The sequence below is a fragment of the Tuber melanosporum genome (assembly GCF_000151645.1).
Source record: "Tuber melanosporum whole genome shotgun sequence assembly, scaffold_1, strain Mel28".
In the NCBI taxonomy this organism is placed as follows: domain Eukaryota; kingdom Fungi; phylum Ascomycota; class Pezizomycetes; order Pezizales; family Tuberaceae; genus Tuber; species Tuber melanosporum.
In genome coordinates, this window is record NW_003298755.1 from 655,310 (window position 1) to 663,117 (window position 7,808).

The window sequence follows — 7,808 nt, forward strand, 5'->3', positions numbered from 1 at the left end:
GGATTAGATGTCGCCTGCTACCAAGGTATACCGGCGGTGCGGTGAGATACCTGTATACTCAATAGTCCTAAGACCTGTCCAGGTCAGATGTCCCAGAATCCTGCAGAAAAAGGTCCAAAGTTCAAAAAGCCCAAATGTCCTGATTGTGGTTCACTATTGCACATGGGACCTCGGGCATTGCTGGAAAGCTGTTTGGAATTCTACCAGTTTATTCAGAGTTAGTATGAGGTGACTCAGAGTACTTAGGCAGCTACTTTGTTACCTGATCCAGCTTCAATACCTTTGTCTCTGTTAGGTGGAGACAACCTGATAGACTTCAGAGTTGTCTTGGCCAACAAAGATTCATTTCTGTAGACAGAGATTGTCTAGAAAGGCTCGAGTTAAACTTGTTTCATTTATGACTGCTAAGAGTGAAGTACAGTAGGTAAATTAAAATAGAATCATTAAGACAATATTATATTGTTAATGTCTCTTCTCCATTACTTGATTATATCTAAAAGCTTGAGAGGCACTTGGATATTTATATTCTACATCTGAGTGTTTGCGGACTACATCTATCCATTATACAACTATGTACCTCTCTGATTATAACTCACAATGTTGGGTGTACTTCAAAGGTGTAAACACCTAGAGACCTTGAAAATCATTACACCCTATTCAGTAATTACAATATTGAAAACTAGGAGTCATACTACTCCCAATAGTAATTATTCGATTATGAGAGTCTTTATACTTATGGCCTAGTTCTCAAGTCGAACTGAGTTGGTCCCAATTGTCTCCATCATTGATGAAGTGATTAGTTTTATCTGCAGGTTGTATCATAGCAGATGGTTGTGATTGCAACCTTTCTAGGTCACCTAACCTTCCCTCAATAACTCCATATCTAACCTACAGATTTCTTCTAGAAGACTTTCTCCTAATTTGCAGGAAGCTCTTCTACCGGATTGACCAATAATCGCTTGGTTAGTAACCCTTGGCTACTCCTGGTAAGAGGATTTGAGTTGCCATTCTAGTATTAGAAATCATTCCCTCAACTACTGCGCATTCCTGAACCCTGCTGTAATACTCCATAAAGTCTATTAGCTTCTATGGTAGCGTTCCTCAGAGTTCTAAACTCTTCTGATTATTATAGGGTAAGTACGAATGTATTGGTTTCTCATTGAGATCCTTTACCATTCAATGCCATATTATTGTATAAAAACATCCCTTTACATAAGACTCATGCCAAAGATGTTGCATCTTGGAAGCCTATTAACTGTCTAAGTAGCTGACAGATTCACACTATTCTACTTTCCAGACCTGGCCAAAGGTACCCTCTCATATATTCTACGGATATGATCCAGTTGAACAGATGGCAGTGAAGGCTATGGTGTTATTCCTCTATCTTCAATTCCCTAGCATTATAGTCACAGGACACAATTGAAATTAATATGTATAATGAGGGTGCTGATTCCGTAAAGGGGCCAGAGGGTGGTGTTGGGAACCAGAGATTCCGATTCTGAGTAGGGTTACCTTACTTAGGGTGGTTCCTAGGTATCAGATTCCTGTATTTCTGACAGTCTCATCTACATCGAGGTAGCTCAAGGGGATGGACAACAGGAAACAGAGGACTCTATTGATTTGTATGATGAATAATCTGGAGGCCATGGTAGAAACACCAGTGATGGTAGCGATCAACTCCCACCTGGCAGAAAGATTGGCAGTAGTGAAGACTCAGGTGATTACAGTTCCTCCAGTAGCAGTGATGATAGAGATACTAACTCCACACATTATTTCTCAGAATTCCTGAAAAGCGGAAAGCCAACGTAATGTGAGAAAAAGAAGAAAGGCTATGGCCAACAGGCCCACAAGTTACTACGGGCTTGGGTATTACTGAGTAGAGCACCTGGGGTTGTTAAGTCATGTAGTGATATAGGGTCTCCCAAGAATAAACCTAAGAAGCACTAGAAATTCCTTAATTTAACTCGTGTCAAGAGAGATACTACTGACACTTAGAGGTTTATCAGTGATGTGGAAATCAAGTTCCCATACTTTCCAGAATTGGTTACGAAATATATGGATGAAATCAGCTTAATTATCCCGCTTCTTCAACACACTGCCAAAGCTTGGTATGCGGACCAATACTAGTACATCAGTGAAGATAGTGCATACCGGGTAGGTATGGCATTTGATCCCAACCATGAGTTTCATATATAAAAAGAATTCAGGAAACAGGTAATGGCATGTTTCAACATTCATGTTGATTGAGACTAAACTCTTAGTAAGACAGTTACCAAGAGCTGAAATGAGACTCAGAGCCTGAGTGAAGAGAGTTTATCAACCTCAAGCAAACAACGGAAATGGAAGGAAAGAAACTCAGATAAGATCTTCTCTAAACGCTCCTTATCTTCCCTTAGTAAGACACAGAAGAGAGAGAATTGTGAAAATACTAACTCCTATAAGAATATCCAGTCTACACTGATTTATAAGAGAAAATAGGAGTCTCAGTAAATGCAATGAAGAACGCTGAGTTATTTTTGGCAGAAATATTTCTCTGCCGACCTAATTGTTAGTTCAGATACAGGGGTTAAGTCAATAACCAAGAAGCAAAAGACTAAAGAGGCTGAAGTCAATGAAGCATCTAGTAACAAAGTCCGTCATATTGAAGCACGCCCTTGAAAGAAGTTGTTAGAAGTCTGAAGATCATCTCCCGAGATCATGGAAGGTCGTATGAATACTGAGGATTCCGTAAGTTCCTTTCCTACAAACAAAATAACAAGTCACTGACATAACTTCAAGAGGTTATATAGAGGACCCTGAGAGTAAGTATAACGCACGAAATCCCACACTTGATATAGACTGATAAGGTCTCAGATGTTCTGAGCTGCAGTAGTCTGTGATAGAACAAGGTGGATGTAGGATTTTTAGGCAAATGTGGAGTTTCTCATTTAGCGTTATCTTGATTAATTTGTCTATTGTGCTATTATTATGTTGTTATGGAAATATGTTGTTTCCTTACTTGGATGGAAAATTTCCTACGTAGTGGAAGCCAATTGTTTTCTTTTGTTTGGTTTGATTTACTTCACTTTCACATCGGGCTAGACTTGATTAAAGCAATACAATTTTGTTATCAAGTTTAACTAAAAAGGTTTTAGTACCAGAAATCAGGCTAGTATGATAGTAAACATCCTAGCTATTAATATACCATGATTTAAAAGTCAAACATCTTTGACATGTGGTGGTCAATCTTGCCTCAAAAGGCAACAGACACCAGTTACCATATTGCAAATCAAATTTCAATGAAGGAGAGTCATTCAGGTGCCTCAAAACATATTAAGTCTATCCAAGTTTACATTAGACTAGAATAGAGCTGTAGTGTAAACGATATTACAGCTGAGGCTGTATTATTATTAGATAGTGGTGCTGCACCTACAGTACTAAGTATTCAATGAGTAAAGGAGACTGATAGGAATACCAGGATCCGATACCCCAGAGTCACCCTAAGTAGTGTAACCTTACCTGGAATCGGAATATCTGGTCTCTAACACCGCCCTCTGGCCCCCTTACGGGGCCCACACGTCATCATACATATCAATCTCAGTTACATAGCTCATTTGGAATATCACGTGACTCTTCACCGATGGTTCCGTGTTCAACTCCTGTTGAGGTCAAAGTTATTTCTAGTATTGAGTTATTTTCTACCAATGCTACTTGCAACTGGAAGGCTTTCTGCAAAACAACCGAGAACCTCCGAGAGAAGGATTATGATTCTATCTAATAGAAGTGCTTCTCTTCTACACTTGGAAGTTACTGGATAAGAATCTATCTGTCAAGTCAGGAGATATTGAGCTTCAAAGTTAGCAATCTCAAAGGGTTGCATACACAACTTTACACAGTCATCTAGAGCAAACAATAGTTGCTGACCAAGGGAATAATTATCAATCTGGTGGAATAGCTTTCTGCAAATTAGTAGAAAGTACTCCAGAAGATATCCATCAGTTAGGTAAGGAGTTATGGAGGTTTAAGATCTGATGACGAAAAAAGGTTTGTGATTACGACTACCCTCGGAGATGCAACCTGGAGATGAAACTGATCATTTTATCAATAATGAAGACAATTGGAGCAATCTCAGTTCAACTGGAGAACTAGGCCACAAGACTAAAGACTTTAAAGATCAGATAACTACTATTGGGAACCGAATGGTTTTTAAGTTAGTTATTCATAAATTCCAACAGAGGGTGTGGTGATTTTCAGGTCTCCAGGTGTTCACAGCTTTCAAGAATATCCGACATTGTGAGTTATAATCAGAAAGGTACATAGTTGTATGATAAATAGATGTAGTCTGCGAATACTTAGACATGAAATATAAATATCGAAGTGTCTCTAAAGCTTTAGACATTATCAAGCAACAGAGAAGAGACCTTAATAATATAATATTGTTTTACGATTCTATTTTAGTTTTACCGAATTTACTTCACTCTTAGTAGTCATAAACAAAATGAGTGAACTTGAGCCTTCCTAGACAATGTCTGTCTACAGAAACAAATTTTGATTGGCTTAGACAATTCTGAAGTTTATCAGATTGTCTCCGCCAAATAGAGGTACAAGATCCTTGTATCTGCAGAAAGGTTATGTCGCTTCTTCAAGATGTTAGCAAGAATGATATTCCCAACTCAGTGCTTTACTGTACTAAAACTCTGCAGATATGTATTGGTGATCATGTCAATGACATTCAATTGAACTGACAGATATGTCCAATATGAAGATTCATAATTATCTTCTAATGTCATAACTCCATGAACATAATTCCAGTAAAGACAGGTACACATGGAGTTTCCCTTGGCGATTTGTTCTACGTAAGACTAGATACCAAGTAGGACAGAGACAGGTGGAGTTTGTAACTGAAAAAGAACTATTAGCAGAGAACCAAGCTCAGGTATATCTTCTTCGATATTCTGAGTTTACTATAGAGGACGACAAGGATATTGCTCTTATTCTTTTTCCCAAATCTAAGTACTATGGCAATATATTAGCCAGCAAAGAATAGATGCATTACCAGAGCACTCGGAGAACAATCATAAGATCAATGTGATGCTAAGAACAATTCCTTCTTTTGGCCCTATTTACCTCTTGTCTGAGAATTAGCCTAACATCTTAAGAGAGAATCTTAATGAGATGCTGGTAACTGGAAAGATTGGAAGATCTAATTCCTCTACGACAGCCTCAATCCTCTTCGTACCCAAACCTGCTGGTTCATTAAGATTATATATTGATTACACAGGACTGCATAAGATTACAGTAAAGAGGAAATATTACTTACCATTGATGAATAAGCTGAGGGATAGACATGGAAAAGCCACTGGCTTTACTAAGTTGGACTTGAAGAATGGCTACAATCTCCTTCGGATAGCAGAAGGAGAAGAATAAAAGAGGGCATTTTTCTATCGATATAGATTGTATGATAATATAGTAATACTGTTTGGATTGTACAATATACTGTCTATATCTCAGGGTATAATAAACAATGTCTTCTGAGAACTGGTTAGATGAAGGAGTTATCACCTATAGGGATAATATCCTAATATAATTAGATAATATAGAAGAACATGTCTTGCTCGTTCAACAGGCTATAGAAAGACTATATAAAGCTATGCTTTACGTGAGCATTAAGAAATCTCAATTCTATTAAAGCGAAGTGGAATTTCTAAGATACCAGATATCTGACCATGATATCATAATGACTATAGAGAAAGTAAAGTCAATTGAAGTTTGAACTCTACTAAAAGCAGTTGTTGATGTATAAAGCTTTTTTGCCTTTTGCAAACTTTTATTGTCAGTTTATAAAATGCTTTAAAAAGATAACAAAGTAATTGACCGACTTAGCAGGGAGGGTTATCAAATGGAAATGTGGTCTAAAGTATGTTGAAGCCTTTAGTCACTTTAAAGGAATAATTATAGCAAGCCCAATTCTAGACCATCTCGATCTCAAACCATTAACCAAATTAGAAATCAACACTAGTGATTTTATGTTGGACGGAATATAATTACTATTATGTGAGATAATAAATGGTACATGGTAGCCTACCATAGCTGGAAGTCCTCACCAGCAGAGATAAATTATAATGTACATGATAAGGAGATGTCTGTAATTGTTACTGGTGAAACAATGGGATTATCTCTTACGTTGAGTATCTGAACAAATAACTATTTATACTGATCATCAGAATTTGGAGTACTTCAATAGTACTAATATACTAAATACCAGGCAACATCACAGGGGAAAATCCCTTCAGCCATTTAATATTAAGGTTGTCTCCCTTGAGGAATGCCTTAATGGGAAGGCTGATGCATTATGGAGGCATTTGGAGTACTACCATGAGGAGACAAGTAATTCTATGCAATTGGGTCAAAAACCGTTGTTTTTTCATCCTGCATAGTACTTGAATAGTCAGGAGCGAGACATCTTGTAACCACAGGTCTTACAATTATGCTAAGACTTCCCGTTGAAATCAGGAAAACTGGATGAGATGAAGGTCACTACTGCTAATGACGATACTTATCAAAGTATTTACAAATCTGTCATTCAAGGAGACAAACTGGTGGACCCAAATTTCTCAATAGAACAAGACTTCCTTTTGTACAAGAACTGGTAGTACATACGGGAAGATCAAGGACTAAAAGAACAGATAATGTAGGTGGAACATGACTGCCACCTAGCTGGACACTTCAGAACTTATAAGACTATAGGCAATATTAAAGCCAACTGTTACTGCCCAAAGATGGAGGATTATAATGAAGAATATATTTGGTCTTACGATATCTGTGAATGGTTAAAAACAGTCAAATATCAGAGGTTTGGACTTTTAGAACCAATAATTTTTCCTGTGAGGCAATGGAACGTAATATCAATAGACTACCTTGTAGTATTACCAGAATCCACAGGTTTTATAAAGATCTGGATCATGGTTGATCGCTTTTCAAAAATGCCACATTTCATCCTCCTCAGTACCAAAGTAGCAAGCAAGCAATTTGCTCTTATATTTCTCAAAGAGATATGGAGTGTACATAGACTCCCAGAATCAATTGTCTCTCACAGAAATAGTCAATTCACATCAAAGCTTTGGGTTAGCTTACTGTGACTACTTGAGGTCAAACTCAATATCTTAATCATGTTCCATCCAGAAACCAGTAGTCAGACAGAGGGGATAAATCAGACCTTGGAGCAATATCTGAGAAGATAGTGTACCGACCAGCCAGATGACTGGGCATCATTACTACTATTAGTGAAGTATACCTATAATACATCCGCCTCTGAGTCCACTAGTATATAAGCTGTTAAGATTAACTATGAATTCACTCTGAGGACGAATTAGTCAGGAATTGTTGCTGATAAGAAAGGGATTCATCTGAGTACTAAACTCTTTGTTAAGGATTGGAAAGGTACATGGTTAGAAATGTGAGAGACATTACAGAAGGTGCAATAAAGGTAACGGAAATGGCACGACAAGACAAAATTACTCTGTTCAGAGAATACTACCTGAGAAGAGGTTAAACAAGGCAGAGCTGTCAATGCAGATCGGGTAATGCTAAATCACAAAAATATCGGTCCCAAGAGGCATATGAAGAATCAAGACCACAAAACATTTGGCACTATTGTGCTCATGTGACATTAACCTATCTAGTATTCAAGGTCAGGTTATTAGAACCATACTACAAGGATCTGACAGGAAGATGGGTAAAGGATCTCTCTATCACTGACATGGTAGAAGATAAGTCCAGTTATATTATCTTGGGATAGTTAGACTGTCAGTAGTATGGTAGAGCCAATC